The sequence below is a fragment of the Diceros bicornis genome, chromosome 4, assembly GCF_020826845.1.
Source record: "Diceros bicornis minor isolate mBicDic1 chromosome 4, mDicBic1.mat.cur, whole genome shotgun sequence".
In the NCBI taxonomy this organism is placed as follows: domain Eukaryota; kingdom Metazoa; phylum Chordata; class Mammalia; order Perissodactyla; family Rhinocerotidae; genus Diceros; species Diceros bicornis.
Genome location: NC_080743.1, coordinates 100,701,215 through 100,719,418, shown reverse-complemented (window position 1 = coordinate 100,719,418; position 18,204 = coordinate 100,701,215). Strand labels below are relative to the sequence as shown.

Below are 18,204 nucleotides of genomic sequence, written 5' to 3'. Positions count from 1 at the left end.
GAAGTCCACCTCATTCCAGGATGGAATCCAAATCCCAGGGGAGCTTATCTGCTTGGGGCTGTGGAGACTTCTGATGTGATGCTCCCAGAAACTGTGAGGGTCTGTTGTACAGCCTTCCCCTCAGTGAACCTCAGAACGCTCATGTCCAGAATATATGAAGAAATACAAATCCATTTTTATTAAAAAGGAGACATCACCCAATAGATCATATGAAAAGGATGCTCAATCTCTTCAGGGAAAGAATCAGAGAAATGCAAATTAAAGCCACAGTGAGATGTTTTACAACCACAAAGTTGACAAAACTAAACAGAGAGCACCCAAAATTCTTGTGAGAGAACTCTCTCAAGAGAATGTGAATTGATGCAACCACCTTGGAAAACTATTTCTCATTATGTAGTGAAAATGAAGTTTTGTATACACTATGACCAGGAAATTCTACCTTTAGATATATATTGCAGAAAAACTCTTGCACAACTGCACCAGGAGACATGTACAAGAATGTTCATAGTAGTATTGTTCATAATAGCAAAAACCTGGAAATAACCCAAATATCTAGGACTGTGGAATGGATATGTCATGATATACTCATATAATGAACTGTGAATGAAATATAGCAATGAATAGCTTATATGACCCTCTGGGACCTCTCATCTCCTAAAATGCAATCTTCTCCAGCCACACTGGGACTTTCTCTTGCTGTTACATGAACATGCTAAGCACTTTTTTTTTTTTTTGGTGAGGAAGATTGGCCCTGAGCTAACATCTGTGCCCATCTTCCTCTATTTTGTATGTGGCACACCCCCAGAGCATGGTTTGATGAGTGGTGTAGGCCCGGGATCTAAACCTGTGAACCCTGGGTCACCAAAGCCAAGCACACTGAACTTAACCACTGGGCCACTTGGCTGCCCCCCCCTCCCCTTTTTTTATTTTTAGCTGAGGAAAATTCACCCTGAGATAACATCTGCTGCCAATCTTCCTCCTTTTGTATGTGAGCCGCCATCACAGCATGGCCACTGTCAGATGAGTGGTGTAGGTCCACACCAGGGAACTGAACGCTGGCTGCTGAAGTAGAGAGCGCCAAACTTAACCACTAGGCCATGAGGGCTGGCACACTAAGCACTTTTTGGATCGGGAATTTTGCCCTTTTGTTCCCTCTGCCTGAATCTCTCTTCCCATGGGGTTATAGCTTGTTCCTTCACTTCCCTTGAGTCTCTGCAGAAATGATAACTGGAGAGAAACCTTCAGAGAGCCCCTCCCATCCCATCTCACTCTCTCCCCCTTATCTGGCTTCATTTTTCTGCATGGTAGTTATCACCCCTCCCATTATACATTCACTTGTTTATTTATTTTCTATCTCCTTTTACAAGGGTATAAGCTCCTTCAAGGTAAGCACTTTTTCCATTTTCTTCATGGCTGTAACCTCGTGCCTAGAAAAGGAAGGGCTTACAGGCATGATAAGTATTTAAAATGTTTGTAAATATTTGCAAAATAAATGAATCAATTAATCATTATAATCAATACAAAGGTTTTCAGATTTGCTTAAGAGACAGAGACTCTCAGATTGGTGTAAGAAATTAAAAATTCCTTTGTGATCTGCAAAAACATACTTAAGACAAAAATGCCAAAAAGAAAAAGAAAAAAGAACAGAATGAGGAAACTTAGGTGAAGCAAAGTGCAAACAAAAAAGCGAGGGGTGGGCCCGGCCCGGTGGCGCAAGCGGCTAAGCGCACGCTCCGCTGCGGCGGCCCGGGGTTCGCTGGTTCGGATCCCGGGCGCGCACCGACGCACTGCTTGGCAAGCCATGCTGTGGCGGCCTCCCATATAAAGTGGAGGAAGATGGGCACAGATGTTAGCCCAGGGCCGTCTTCCTCAGTAAAAAAAGAGGAGGATTGGCGGATGTTAGCACAGGGCTGATCTCCTCACAAAAAAAAAAAAAAAAGCTAGGGGCAATTGTTAAAGTATAGTTGACACTTTATTATGTGTATGGTCTTTAATGCAGTCAGAAGAAGTTTTCATTCTTATTCATTCTGCAGAAGATAAACAGTGAACTGAGGTGGCCACATCAAAATCTAAAAGCTGTTCTAGCTTTTTACAGTAATTTGGAAATAAAAGCTAAATTCTCGGTAGGAAACCCAAGCAGTTCATTGTAATCTCAAATTACGTCCAAACTGGTCAACAGTAATACAGCTTATGAGCCATCATTATCATTTACACAAGTTATGGTTTATGTCTTCACACAATTATTTAAAACATGTTTTATGATTCTTGATAAATAAATAGGCATATATTTTAGATGGATAATAAAACTATTTACCAGTAAGAAACCCTTGTTCCTTACATTAAAAAAGGTGGAAAAACACTGCCGAGAAAACTGCCACTTCAAAAAAGAAAGCAAAGGGGCTGTCCCCATGGCGTAGCGATTAAGTGCACATGCTCTGCTGCTGGTGGCCCAGGTTGGGATCCCAGGGGGCACACCGACACACCGCTTGTCAGGCCACACTGTGGCGGCATCCCATATAAAGTGGAGGAAGATGGGCACAGATGTTAGCCCAGGGCCGTCTTCCTCAGCAAAAAGAGGAGGACTGGCATGGATGTTAGCTCAGGGCTGATCTTCCTCACACAAAAAAAAAAAAAAAGAAAAAAAAAAGAAGGCAGAGCTGTGAGAATAAAATAGCTGGAAAAGACCACATTGTACAACTTCATGTCAGGAAATTTAAAAATCTAGAGGAAATTGATGATTTCCTGAGAATACTTATGTATTTTCAAATCTGACTCAAAAAGAGGGAGAAGAAACAGACTAATAACTATGGGAGATACTGAAAAGTTGTTAAAAAGATAATCCATGTGGAGGTGTCTGGACTATCTGTACACCTAAGATTTTTTACAAATTTCAGGGACATAGAAGGTGATTGAGATTGTATCGCAAACTTTAAAAATCTTTATGTGGTCACAGTTACAACCTTTTTCTCTGTCAGAGATCACCAATTCAACTGCCTGGGGAAGAGGTAGCGAGCAAGGAGGACTAAATGGGTGGGTGCCCTGGGTAGAGACTGGTGTGAGCTAGAGAAGAAAACAAAGCCTCTGGGAGCGGGGGTGGGGGTAGAGGAGTGAAGGGAGTCTCTGCACAGCTTCAGCTCATTATGCTGCCAGAATGGGGTGTCAGCCGACAAAAACAGAACCCAGTTTAAGAGGCAAAGCATTTATTTGGGATCAGAGAATTGCAATTCGAGGAGCACAGATTCAGGTGGAAACCCAAATAGTGTCCCCATTACGGGAGGGTGGCTCAGGGCTTTTATGGGAAAAAAGGGAGGAAGATGAGGTGAGTTGTATTAAAGAAGGGTTCATTGGTACTAGATGAGGTAAGGCTAGGTTTGTGCTTCATAGATGGGCTTGAGATTTGGTTATCAGGCAAAAGGCTAGACTTGTACTTCATTGATTGGTTAGGGATTAGGTCATCAGCAGAGTCCAATTTCAGGACTTGTGAAATTGTAAGTCACTGACTTGTCCCCGTCAGTCCTTACAAACAGGAAATTCTTGTCCCTACTGACTTCTTGGAATGTTGGCGGTTTGGTCCAGTTTGGAAGATAAAGAAAATAAGACGTGTAAGGCAATCCCTCTGAAATGGCTGCTCCGGCTCTATTTTAATATGGCTCCACCCATGTCATCTTTCACAGAGGCTAAGTAACTACATCTTCCCATTTTTCAAGAGAAACTGGAAATTCTGATTTTTATGTGAAATCTCTCAATTTTTAAATCTTGGTGGTTAATTTTTAAAATTGTAAAATATGTGTGGGCCAGAAAACAGGCCTTTAGGCCTTCCCTGACCTGTGGCCCATCAGACTGGTCCTTGTTTTCTGTGGCTTCTTAGTTTTCATCATTTTAAGAAAGGCATTCCCTACCCCAAAATTATTTCTGTTATTTTGTTTTTAAAGAAATTTTTGTATTATTAAATAATATCAATTAATTAAGATATAAGGATTAAGGTGATTAATTTTGTTATGAGGAGTAAGACAGAGATTCCAGCCTAATTTTGTGTGATGACTAGCCTGTTGTCCCTACATCATTTAGTGAATACTCTATTGAGACTGGGGGCCAACTTGTTTTAAGTATACTCTGTTAGTTAGTTGTCTGTTTGCAAAAGTAGTTAGATAATGCATTACTAAAGCCCACCCTATAGATAACATTTCTGATGCTTGGGTCACCATGGTAATGAGTGGGATGCTTAAGTTTTTCAGGAACTGAGAGTCGATTCCTTGTCCAGTTCAGGCTGGTTGAGACCACCAACTCATCAACCAGGCCTTCAAGGATGACCAATAAATGACCCCTTCAAGTCAAGGAGCTGAAAACTCCACCCTCAGATCATGCTAACACCACCATTTTGTGAACATGCATTCTGTGAAGAGCCATGAAGCTTGACTACACTTGTGCAGGTCATCAATTACTTCACTTCTCTCTCCTCTAAACATCTATCCACACTTCAGACCACCTGCCCTTCTACCCTATGAATCTCCCTAATCTCCATTTTTCTTTTTTTTTTTTTTTGTGAGGAGATCAGCCCTGTGCTAACATCTGCCAATCCTCCTCTTTTTTTGCTGAGGAAAACTGGCCCTGGGCTAACATCCGTGCCCATCGTCCTCCACTTTATATGGGACGCTGCCACAGCATGGCTTGCCAAGCAGTGCGTTGGTGCGTGCCCGGGATCCGAACTGGTGAACCCCGGGCCGCCACAGCAGAGCACGCGCACTTAACCGCTTGCACCACGGGGCCAGCCCCTGCATTTTTCTTGAGGAGGCAGATTTGAGGTTGGTTCTCCCACCTCCTCGATTGGCTGCCTTGTGATTAAAATCTTTTTCTCTTTGGAAACTCATCCTCTTGGTGATTGGCATAATCCTGTGGCAGGCAAAACGAACCTGTTTTGGTAACACTATTTTTTCCCCACTGTTTGAAATGCCACCTTTATCATGTACTAAGTTCCTATATGTATTTGGACCAATTTCTGGACTCCAGTTTTATTGCATTGATCTGTCTCTCTATAGATGTGCCAGTACATCTTTTTTCATTATTTTGATTTTAAAATGTGCTTCATATTTGTTAGAGTTAGATCCTCCCCATCATTATTCTTGATTGGTTTTTTAAAATAAATTTTTATCTTTTCTCATATATTTTACCATGTGAACTTTAGAATGAGCTTATTTGGTTTTCCTCTCCTAATATTGATACTGGCTTAATACAGGGTTGACAAGAGAAGCCATATTGTAGAGGGGAAACCATGTTGTGACTTGGAATGACCTCTGACTAACTCTGGACTTTATGGCCCTTCCCAGCTGCTGTAAGTTGATAACTTTGTTCTTTTGAGTTCCTTAGGAATGTGATGACCCCCGGGCAGAGAGTCTATGCTGACAGCCATCATCATGACAACTGAAAGATCAGGGTAGAGGGCGTTGCTCTGGTCTCTGATGCATATCCAGTAAAACAAAAGACTATCAGGAACTAAGATCAGATGTCTGCCTCCACCCAGTAATCAGATGGATGCCCCTACCCTGGGACCAGATGCCTCCCCCACTCAGAGACCAGCCCTCTATATAACTGGCCTGTAGTCTTTGTTCTGTAAGATGGTTCTTTGAGACGTTAGTCAGCCATCTTCCCCCTTGCTAGCAAGCTGTAATAAACTGCCCTTTCTTTTCCACCATCTTGCCTCTTGACTATTTGCTTTTGTCTCGCAGCAAGCAGATCGTGCCCTTTGTGTGGTAACAATATCATGTAGGTACTGCTTCTGGGATCCCATTACATTCATACATTAATTTAATGTTTTAATTAATCACTGGGGAATTGGCATCTTCTCACTCAAGTATGGAGTATGACTTTCTATTAACTAAAGACTTGTTTCATGTTTCTGTCGTATACTCTGACAATTTGGGGGTACCACCCCTTTCTGGTTCAGGCGACTCTTGGGTTTATTTTTTAATTCCAAAAGATAGGCATTTAAGAATTTCAAGGAACAGAGAGTAGGAAAGGGTTAAATATTTCATTTATTTTCTATCAAATGTAGTGCCTAACAATATCTAGCTATTTATAGGCAAGCCAAGTGTGCAGTTAGATGTTGGGGAGGGGTTGAAGGAAACAGGTCTTCTTAAATAGAATAAGAAATGCAAAAGTCCTTTCTAAGTGATAGATGTGGTTACATAAACAGTAAAACTTGTGTAAGACAAAACACTCTTTTAGCCAAAAAGATAAACAGTAGTCTGAGAAGGTATTTCCAACTATATAAGAGAAGAAATACCCATGTGAATAATGTCCAAAGGGCTCTTGAGTTTTAGACAATAGACTTTATTGTCTATTGTCAATAGACACTTTCCTCACTTTCCTCACTTTCCTCAAATCCAGGACATTATACTGGACAGGAGCACAGGCTCTGGAATCGGTCTGAACTGCAGACCCACCATATCTTCTCTCTGTCACCCTGGGGAAAGGCAGTCAGCATCTCCGCACTTACAGTTTTCTCTCCTGTAAAATGGGGCTAATTAAAGTGCCTGTGCCATAGGTTAACTAAGAATTAAATTCATTGATATACGTAAACACCTTACTGTTTACAAAATAATTAACACTAATAAATCTTAGCTATTGTTTTTAACATAGAGTTTTTATGGGAATTTGATTAATTTTATCAAACATAAATTTGTTTATATAGTGTGTTATGTTGATTAATTCCTGATAGAGAACCATTTTTGCTCTCTTTAAATAAATCTTTCTTGGTCATGATTAATTATTCTTTTGAAACATTGCTGCATTTGATCTAGGGTCATTTTATTTAGAGAATTTGCATCTGTAATTGAGATTGATCTATATAGTTTTCTTTTCATAGTATCTTTATCAGGTTTTGCTATTGACATTACATTAGCATCAAAATGAATTGGAGAGTTAGTGATCTTTTTTTATTGTCTAACCTCGTTTAAATAGTTTGTTTTTAAGTCAGAAGTGAATATCTTTTTTATTTTATTTTATTTTATTTTATTTTATTTTATTTTATTTTGTGAGGAAGATCAACCCTGAGCTAACATCCATGCCAATCCTCCTCTTTTTGCTGAGGAAGATTGACCCTGGGCTAACATCCATGCCCATCTTCCTCCACTTTATGTGGGACACTGCTACAGCATGGCCTGACAAGCACTGTGTCGGTGTGTACCCAGGATCCAAACCCGGGCCACCAGCAGTGGAGCGCGCACACTTAACCACTACGCCATGGGGCCAGCCCCTCTTTATTTTTTTAATACACTTTATTTTTTTTAGAGCAGTTTTAGGTTCACGGCAATATTGAACAGAAAGTACAGAGATTTCTCATATCCCTCCTGCCCACAAACATGCAGAGCGTCCCCCAGTATCAACATCCCCCACCAGAGTGGTACATTTGTTAGGACTGATGAACCTACATTGACACGACATCATCACCCAAACTCTATAGTTTACATTAGGGTTCACTCTTAGTGTTGTACATTCTATGGGTGGACAAATGTATAATGACATGTAGCCACCATTATGGTATCATACAGAGTAATTTCACCACCCTAAAAATCCTCTGTGCTCCACCTATTCATCCCTCCCTCCCCCATAACCCCTGGCAACCACCGATCTTTTTACTGTCTCCATAGTTTTGCCTTTTCCAGAATGTCATACAGTTGGAATCACACAGTATGTAGCCTTCTCAGATGGGCTTCTTTTGCTTAGTAATATGCATTTAAGTTTCTTCCATGTCTTTTCATGGCTTGATAGCTCATTTCTTTTTAGCACTAAATAATATCCCATTGTCTGTATGTACCAGACAATATTTATTTGTTCATTCACCTACTGAAGGACATCTTGATTACTTCCAAGTTTTGGCAATTATGAATAAAGCTGCTATAAACATCTGTGTGCAGGTTTTTGTGTGGACATAAGTTTTCGTTTCCTTTGGATAAATACCAAGGAGCATGATTACTGGTTTGTATAGTATGAATGTGTTTAGTTTCGTAAGAAACCACCAAACTGTCTTCCAAAGTGACTGTACCATTTTGTATTCCCACCAGCAATAGTGAGAGTTCCTGTTGCTCCACATCCTCTTCAGCATTTAATGTTGTCAGCTTTCTGGATTTTGGCCATTCTGATACGTATGGTATCTCTTGTTTTATTTATTTATTTATTTTTTTTTTTATTATTATTTTTGTGTGAGGAAGATCAGCCCTGAGCTAACATCTGTCGCCAATCTTCCTCTTTTTGCTGAGGAAGACTGGCGCTGGGCTAACATCCGTGCCCATCTTCCTCCACTTTATATGGGACGCCACCACAGCATGGCCTGACAAGTGGTGTGTTGGTGTGCACCCGGGATCTGAACCCCAGGCCGCTGCAGTGGAGAGCATGCACTTAACTGCTATGCCATGAGTCTGGCCCCCCTCTTGTTTTAATTTTCATTTCCCTGATGACATATGATGTGGAGCAGCTTTCCATACTGTCGGGGAAGAGGGAGAATCCCCCTCTGCCCTTTCCCTTAAGATTCTTATGGCTGGCCAAATAATTAAAAGACAGGTTAGCAGGAGAAAATAATACCGAGTTTAATAACATGTATAAATGCGAGAAACCAGGGAAACTGAGTTTCTCAACACAATGACAGAGATTCTCATCTTAAATACTATCTTCAGCTAAAAACAAAGGAGGATGTTGGGGGTGGGGGGAGTCAGTTATGGGAGATTACCAGAATAGCACAGTAAACAAGAGTAAGGTTATTATGCAGATTTAAGGCCTCACCTTCCACATTGATAAGTTTCTAGAGATGAGGTCATCCCCCCTCTTTCCAGTACAGAGAGAGAGATACCTTTACAAATGGAGATTTCCCTTATAAATGTAAATGTTTGTCTGGCAACTCTTTGCAGGGCCACCTAGAGACTGTGGCCTGGGAGAGACAGAATTTTTTATAAGAGGGGCTTGGTGCCTTTCCTATTGTAACATCTATTTTAGATTATATTACAGCCATCATATGATAGTGGGTCCTTCCTGAAACAGGTCTTCTATGTTAAATTCTCTAGGCAGTTTGGGGGAGGTCAAATGTCATCAGTGAAAATAATCAAGGTAAAGAGACGTATTTCAGGGTGGTCAATTTTGATCTCCCACAATATGCTTATTTGCCCTCTGTATATCTTCTTTGGTGAGGTGTCTGTTCAGGTCCTTTGCCCATTTTTTTAGTCAAGTAGTTTGTTTTCTTATTGTTGAGTTTTAAGAGTTCTTTGCTTATTTTGGATAACAGTCCTTTATCAGATATGTCTTTTGCAAGTATTTCCCCCTAGTGTGTGGCTTGTCTTTTCATTCTCTTGACAGTGTCTTTCACAGAGCAGAAAATCTTAATTTAAATGAAGTACAGATTATCAATTCTTTCTTTCATGGATCATGCCTTTGGTGTTGTAGCTAAAAGTCATCACCATACCCAAGGTCATATAGATTTTCTATGTTATCTTCCAGGAATTTTATAGTTTTGCATTTTACATTTAGTTCTATAATCCATCTTGAGTTAATTTTTGTGAAGGGTATAAGGTCTGTGTCTAGATTCATTTTTTTGCATGTGGATATCCAGTTGTTTCAGCAGCATTTGTTGAAAAGACCATCTTTTCTCCATTTTTGTTGCCTTTGCTCCTTTGTCAAAGATCAGTTGACTATATTTATGTGGGTCTATTTATCTATTCTTTCAGCAATACCACACTGTCTTAATCAGTGTAGCTTTACAGTAAGTGTTAAAGTCAGGTAGTGTCAATCTTCTGCGTTTTGCTTTTCCTTCAATATTGTGTTGGCTATTCTGGGTCTTTTGCCTTTCCATATAAACTTTAGAATCAATTTGTTGATATCTACAAAATAACTTGCTATGATTTTCATTGGGAATGCATTTTTTTAAATAATTTTATTTATTTATTTTTTCCCCCAAAGCCCCAGTAGATAGTTGTATGTCATAGCTGCATATCCTTCTAGTTGCTGTATGTGGGACGCGGCCTCAGCATGGCCAGAGAAGCGGTGCATCGATGCACGCCCGGGATCTGAACCTGGGCCGCCAGCAGCGGAGCACGCGCACTTAACCGCTAAGCCATGGGGCTGGCCCGGGAATGCATTGAACGTGATGGGGTTCAGGGCAGGCCACTCCAAGATGTGCCACTCTGGTATGTGGATTATTTTGAGCTGAAAACAATAAAGGCTCAAAAGACTCTGAAAGAAACTTTGGCCTTCCTCCAACTGCCTAAAAGAATTTAATTTAGAAGGCCCGTTCCAGGAAGGAGCTAATAGCAGGAGATAACTATAGTATAATGTAAAATAGGTGTGATAAGAAAGGCACCAACAAGCCCATCTTACCGAAATTCTGTCTTTCTGCCCACATTCTCAAACATTTGCTTTTCCATCTCCATGTGAATTGCCTTCCTTCCTCTTTGAAGTCCCAAACCACTGCCCCCAACACCCTCCTTTGTCTTTAGCTGAAGATGCTGTTTAACCTGGCAGCTCAGCCATTTTGGTGAGTTACGCAGTCTTTCCTGGGTCTCTCCCATGTATACATGTTCTAAAGCTTTGTTTGATTTTCTCCTGTTATTCTGTCTCGTGTCAATTTAATTTTTAGCCCAGCCAGAAAGGATGCAGAGTGGGTAGAGGATAGTCTGCCTCCTCTACAAATGCATAGAGCAAGTTGGGAAGAACTGACATCTTGAGAATATTGAGTTTTCCTATCCAGCAACATGGAATATCTCTCCACTATCATTTAGTTCTGCTTTGATTTCTTTCATCAGAATTTTGTAGTTTTCCTCATAATAGCTCTATTACATATTTTGTTAGATTTTTACCCAAGTATTTCATTTTTTGGGTGCTCATGTAAATGGTATTATGTTTTTTAATTTCAAATTCCACTTGTTCATTGCTGGTATATAGGAAAGCAATTGACTTTTGTATATTAACCTTGTATGTTGCAACCTTGCTATAATCATTTATTAGTTCCAGAAGGTTTTTGGCAATTCTTTCAGATTTTCTACATAGACAATCAAGTCATCTGCAAACAAAGACAGTTTTATTTTTTCCTTCTCAATCAGTATAGTTTTTATTTCCTATTCTTCTCTTACTGCATTAGTTAGGACTTCCAGTATGATGTCAAAAGCAGTGGTGAGAAGGGACATCCTTCTCTTGTTCTTGATCTTAACAGGGAAACTTCTAGTTTCTCACCATTAAGAATGATGTTAACGGGGCCGGCCCGGTGGTTCAAGCGGTTAAGTGCGCCCGCTCCGCTGCGGCGGCCCGGGGTTTGCTGGTTCGGATCCCGGGCGTGCACCGACGCACTGCTTGTCGAGCCACGCTTTGGCGGCGTCCCATATAAAGTAGAGGAAGATAGGCATGGATGTTAGCCCGGGGCCAGTCTTCCTCAGCAAAAAAAGAGGAGGATTGGCAGATGTTAGCTCAGGGCCGATCTTCCTCACACACACACAAAAAAAAGAATGATGTTAGCTATAGGTTTTTTGTAGATCTTCTTTATAAAGTTGAGGTAGTTCCTCTCTATTCCTAGTTTTCTGAGAGTTTTTATCATAAATGGGTTTTGGATTTTAATGTTAATTTTTTATTTTATTTATTTTTTTCCCCCAAAGCCCCAGTAGATAGTTGTATGTCATAGCTGCACATCCTTCTAGTTGCTGTATGTGGGACACGGCCTCAGCATGGCTGGAGAAGCCCTGCATCGGTGCACGCCCAGGATCTGAACCCGGGCCGCCAGCAGCGGAGCGTGGGTTTTGGATTTTATGAAACGCTTTTTCTGCATTTATTGACATGATCAAGTGATTTTTCTTCTTTAGCCTGTAGATGTGATAGATTATATTAACTGATTTTCAATGTTGAACCAGCCTTGCATATCTGGGATAAATCCCGCTTGATCATGGTATATAATTTCTTTTATGTTGTTGGGTTCAGTTTGCTAATATTTTGTTGAGGATTTTTGCATCTATGTCCATGAGAAATCTTGGTCTGTAGTTTTCTTGTAATATCTTTGTCTGGTTTTGGTATTAGGGAAATATGCTGCCCTGGTAAAGTGAGTTAGGGAGTTCCCACTACTTCTATCTTCTGGAAAAGATTGTAGAGAACTGGTATAATTTCTTTCTTAAATGTTTAGTAGAATTCACCAGTGAACCAATCTGGGCCTGATGCTTTCTGTTTTGAAATGTTATTAATTATTGATTCAATTTCTTTAATAGATATAGGCCTATTCAGATTGTCTATTCCTTCTTGTGTGAGTTTTGACAAAGTGTGTCTTTCAAGGAATTGGTCCATTTCATCTAGGTTATCAAATTTGTGGGCAGAGTTGTTCATAATATTCCTTTATTATCCTTTTAATGTTCATGTGATTTGTCGTTATGTCCCCTCTTTCATTTCTGATATTAGTAATTTATGTCTTCTCTCTTCTTTTCTTAGTTAGCCTGGTTAGAGGCTTATCAATTTTATTGATCTTTTCAAAGAACCAGCTTTTGGTTTTGTTGATTTCCTGTTTTCAGTGTAATATATATATATGTAATATGTAATATATTTGTAATATATATGTAATATGTACTAATAATAAGTAATATATATATGTAAAATCTAAGAGAGAAAGAGAGAGATTGATTATAGGGATTGGCTCACAGGATTATGGAGGCCAAGAAGTCCCATAATCTGTCATCTGCAAGCTGGAGAACCAAGAAAGCTGGTAGTGTAATTCAGTCTGAGTCCAGACGCCTGAGAACTAGGAGCTCCAGTGTCCAAGGGCAGGAGAAGACGGATGTCCCAGCTCAAACGGAGAGTGAATTCACCTTTCCTCTGCCCTCAGTGGATTAGATCATGCTTACTCACATTGGGGAGGGCCATCTGCTTTACTCAGTTCACCAATTCAAATGCTAATCTATTCTAGAAACACCCTCATAGACACACCCAAAATAATGTTTTACCAATTATCTGGATATCCCTTAACCCTGTCGTTGACACACAAAATTAACCATCACAATTGCTGTTGCTGCATCCCCCAAATTTTGAAAAATTATATTTTTATGTTCATTTAGTTCAAAATATTTTTAAATTTCTCTTGAGATTTTCTTCTTTGACCTATGTGTTATTTAGCAGTGTGTTGTTTAATTTCCAAGTATTTGGGTGTAGTCATTAAAATGCAGCTGACTGTCAACCTACACCACCCTTCCATCTTCTTGTGAGTTTTCTTCTCCCTCTGCTTTGGCTTCTTGACGGTCACTTGAAGAAGAAAGGGTGAGAGAAGAGAAGTGAATGGAGGGAAAAGAATGAAGAAGGGAAGGATGAGGAGGGTAAAAATGGTGAGGAGGGCTGGCCACAGGCTTGCTTCATCTCTCTCCTTCTTTATCTCTTTCTCTCTGCACATAAACATATTCCATATATGTACACACACACGTATATATCAAACCACTCTTGACATGGTCTATCACCAGTCCTCAACAATAACTCTGCAAAAGGTAGCCACTGACATCACTATTTTCAGATGAGGCACTGGGACTCAAAGAAGAGAAATGACTTGCCTGAGACACATAGTCTGGCTGACTGACAGAGTCTGAATTTGAACGCAGGTCTTTCTGGCACCAAGGCCCGTGCTCTTCTTATAAACTAGAGACTAATAAGGGTGGCAGTTTACTCCACTGTGCCCAACACTAGACCTCTTTTAGCTCATTCAATCAGCACTTCATTCTAAAGAGGTGGGAGGATTCTCCCAATTCTAGATCATGGGTGGGCAGCAGGGGGCTCCTCATCAGGCACTGCCCATTTCCTGGAAAGTGAGATGCTAAAGGACAAGCTGGGACACATGAGCCCACTCTTGCTCAAGTTCCTTGTGGTGTATGCCCACGATGGGGTAAGACACAAGGATGAGCATCTCTCAGAAAGCCTCCACCCCATTGTCCCACCGAGCCTCCCGAGAACTAGCTGCCTGATCTCCCTACTTAACATCACACCTTCCTGCCCAACTGCCCACTCCTGCCCACAGTGTCAGTGCTATGTCACCCACGCTCTCATCCTCCCACAGTGTTGGTAGTCTGGCCTTTCTGCTGTGGGGGATCAGAACCGGCCACCTCAAAATATGTCTCTTTACCTTGATTATTTTCAAGAACAAAAGACTCTGAAAGAAACTTTGACCTCCCCCCCTCCCCAACTAACTGCCTAAAAGAAATTTAAGATAGAAGGCCTGTCCCCAGGGTAGGCCATCACCATAGACAACTCTGGGTATTGATAAACTGGGAGGGTCCTTGCTAAGCCCATCCTTGTCAAAGTTCTGTTTACCAAACATTTGCTTTTCCATCTCCATGTGAATTGCCTTCCTCCCCTTTGAAGTCCCAAACCACTGCCCCCAACACCCTCCTTTGTCTTTAGCTGAAGATGCTATTTAAGATGACAGCCTCTGTCATTTTGGTGAGTTATCCAGTTTCCTGGGTCTCTCCCATGTATACATGTTATAAAGCTTTGTTTGATTTTCTCCTGTTATTCTGTCTCATGTCATTTTAATTCATAGCCCAGCCAGAAGGACCCAGAGTGGGTAGCGGATAGTCTTCCTCCCTTACACTGCCTACTAGGTTCACAGTCTAGGGAAGTGGCAGAGGTAGTGACCGCTCAAACTCACCACTTAATCATGGCAGCACCTCAGTCACTCCCCTCCTCCCTCCACCTTGTCGTTGAGCGTGAGGATCAGGGGCTTCCGTGTTCAAGGAAGCAATGGTACGTTCCACAGTCAGGCACTACAAGTCTGGGCAGAGAACAGGTACAAGAGAGAAGGAAGAAAGCAGTAAGGGGCTTGACCTACAGGCTCACATCTACCCCAACCCCCTTCCCCCCAGGGTTCCAGCACCAGAGACAGCATCCACCTAACCTGGGCCCAAGCTTTTTCTCTCTCCAAATGCTGACATGAAAATCTTTGTCCTCCTCCAGTGGCTTGGCCTATGGGACAGCCCTCTGACTTACAGATCCTTCTGCATTACTTAGAAACATCTGTTAGGGCCACACACCAAGGACAGCACACAGAGCTCCACTGAGCACAAGCTCAAGAAGTCCAGGCCCTGCAGCCAACTGCTGACAATTAAAAGCCACGGATGGGACAAATCTTCTACCTCCTTGAACCAGCCCTTACCTCCTGTGACTTAGTCTCCTACCTCCCCCAGCTTGCCAGGCCCACCAGAGACAAATGGATACCTTCTCAAGCCCCCCAGAGCCCCAGACCTCCGCTCTGGCAGGCCCTTCTCTTCCTGCTGCAGCTGGCCATTCTGGATCCAGCTTGCAGCATTGTCCAGCCAAAGGTCATCCTCTCCTGTGTCTGGGGAGGAGAAAGTTACCCGTCAGGGAAACTCTGGCCCAGCTGGTGCCCCGCCAACCCCACAACTTGTAAGCACCTGGCAGCATCCTCAGGCTGCACCTCTCCTCGCTTGGTCTGGCCTACATCCCTCACCTCAGCTTCTGGTCCAGCAAGCTCTTCTTTCAAAGCTGTTCTTACACCCCTGAGCCATGGGCTTGATGACATCAGCTGCCACAGACTCCTCTTTAGTGCCTGACATTGGTTGGGGGGGTCCCATACATGAGGCTCTGCCAGACCCCATGGCTGGAAGAGAGATGAAGGAGCCCATCTGCCAGCCCTCTCTTCAACTCAGGGGGCCAGTGGGACTCATTAAGAAAGGAAAACTGGCATTGGGAACAGGGAATATGGGTGTCCTGGCCTCCAACTAGCCGTGTGACAACCTTCTCTCTCTGGATCTCAGTGTCCTCTGCCGTAAGAGAGGGGCTTAAGCGAGAAGTTTTAAAAGGTCTTTTCAACTCCAGTTCTGTGTCTGAAAGCCTCCCTGAGCTGCTGCCCAGGGATCATCTGTCTCAGGAGAGAAAAAAGGAAACAGCTGAGATCTTTGTTGCAGCTTCTCATTTTCACTTACTAGGTCTTCACGATGCCACATGATGAGACACGTCCAGAGCTTGCTATAGCACTAGAAGCTGGAGGGGGAAAAGGGTAACTCTGGGGCTGAAGAATGCAGGCTCCAAAATTTGCCAGATCTGCTCCAGTCTTGGGGCTAAAGACACGGGCTCTGCCTTCTCCTGAGTGCTGTGCGGACACTTCAAATGGCAGGGACTTCTACTTCTTCCCCGCAGCCTCAAGGTGGGACAATTCTGAAGTGTTATCTCAGGGTCAGCTCCCCAAGGGATCAGCTGAGGCTCCTTTGCAACTTCATGGCACTTCAGATTCTCCTCTGCTCATTCCTGCTTCCTTCACCTCTCTCAGGTGTTGATTCTAAGTCGAGAGGTCTCCCCAGTAAACCTCCTGCATATAGATATCTATCTTAGAGTCTGCTTCTCAGGGAACTGGGCCTATAGGAACACAACACACGGTCTGCAGGTCCTGCCTGACCCAGCCCCTGCCAGTCTTCCTGGCCCCGCTCCGCTCCAGTGCGCTTGCACTCCACTCTGCAGCCTCACTGAACTCCCACTTCCCTACACACCAAGTTCTTATTTGCTCTGCCCAAATTCATGCATGGTGTTTTCACATAATTTGTTCAACAGATATTCATTTTGCTACTGTATCAATCATGGTCCTGGCAGAAAGAGATGGTCCACTTGAAAGGGGGAACTGAACAAAGTTTAATGGAGGGGCTAGTTATTTTTTTATTTTATTTATTTATTTAGTGAGGAAGATCAGCCCCAAGCTAACATCCATGCCAATCCTCCTCTTTTTTGGCTGAGGAAGACTGGCCCTGGGCTAACATCTGTGCCCATCTTCCTCCACTTTATGTGGGACGCCGCCACAGCATGGCCGGTCAAGCAGTGCGTCAGTGTGCGCCCGGGATCCGAACCTGGGCTGCCAGCAGCGGAGCGCGCGCACTTAACTGCTGCGCCACGGGGCAGGCCCGAAGGGGCTATTTAAAAGATGTCGGCAGGGTTATGGGAAACCAACAAAGCATCCTTCGACTAATAGCGGTGGGAAGCTCCTGGGCTCAATGGGGTCAAGTGAAGAATGGTTAGCGGCACCTGCGCTGTGACAGCAGTAGCTATAGGAAGAAGCCATCAGACAGGGGCTGTGACCTTTAGGGAGAAGGCAGCCATTGCCCACCCAACTGCCTGAAAGTGAGCTAGGGTGAAAAACTCCCCAAACTCGCACCACCCTCCAAACTCCCTCTGGTGCAGCTGAACCCAACTGGAAGCCCCCGAGCAAAAGATGTAGTCTACAGAGGCCAGCATGCTGGGGCACAGAACGGGATGGAGAGGTGAAAGAGTGGATTTGGAGGGGCAAAGAGAGAGCATTCAGCATAATCCCTGTCGTGTGCCAGACACTGAACGAAACAGAATAGCATTTACCCACATGTTGTTTACAGTCTGGAAGAGGAAAATGAACTTGCACCAATGAATCACAAAAAAGTAAAAAGACAGCTACAATAAGTGTAACGGGCACATGCAGGGCACCTTGGCTGGAATGCTTCCTTGGCACAGACCCCCCCATTCCCAAATCTGAGGCCCCTCTCCTTGCAAAGGTCCCTCCCCTCAAGGCCTCCTAGCTGTAACTGGGCAGCTCCAGCTCATACACTGCTGGCATGACACCTTTCTGGGTCAGACACCTGCCTCCTGCCACCCAACACATACGCCTACTCCTTATTCGGTGTGCTTCTCTGTTTAGTCCTCTGTCCATCGTGGTGGCAATTCCACGATGAATTTACCCTAACAAATACTGACTCTATACTTTCCCATTTTTACATTTAAGACTACTGATATGGGTTACTCTTATAAAATAGAGCTACAGAAAAGAAGAACAAAAAGTGAGCTAAAACACTAGACAACAATAGCCCGTATATCAGGAGGAGAGTGATCTAAAGGTAAAATGCTAGAACACCCATGTATTGTTTGGGAAGGGAGTAAAGATAATGATTAGATTTAAACATGAAGTTAGGTATGCAAGGTAAAATTTCAGGACAAAGTACCAAAAGAATAAAAATTCAGAGTACAATTTACAAACACATAGAAGGGACAAATGTACTTTTAAAAAGCTGAATCTTTTCAAAATAGGTGAGGAAAAAGTCAAAGATAAAGTAGGACAACTGAAAAGCACAAAATAAGATGGTAGAAATAATACCAACTATATCAGTAACCAAAATAAATGTAAATAACTTAAACTCATCATTTTAAAGACAGATATTTTCAGGTTGGATTTTAAAAATCCAA

At 42.5% G+C, this 18,204-nt stretch overlaps 1 long non-coding RNA gene across 1 annotated transcript; it reads left to right on the top strand.

Moving 5' to 3' along the window:
- The first annotated feature begins 5,110 nt into the window (after positions 1-5,110).
- LOC131404978 (uncharacterized) lies at positions 5,111-16,726 on the top strand. The gene is made up of 4 exons (XR_009219883.1): positions 5,111-5,329; positions 5,724-5,760; positions 8,061-8,141; positions 14,853-16,726. It is a non-coding gene; the product is annotated as an uncharacterized LOC131404978 (long non-coding RNA).
- The last annotated feature ends 1,478 nt before the right edge of the window (positions 16,727-18,204 follow it).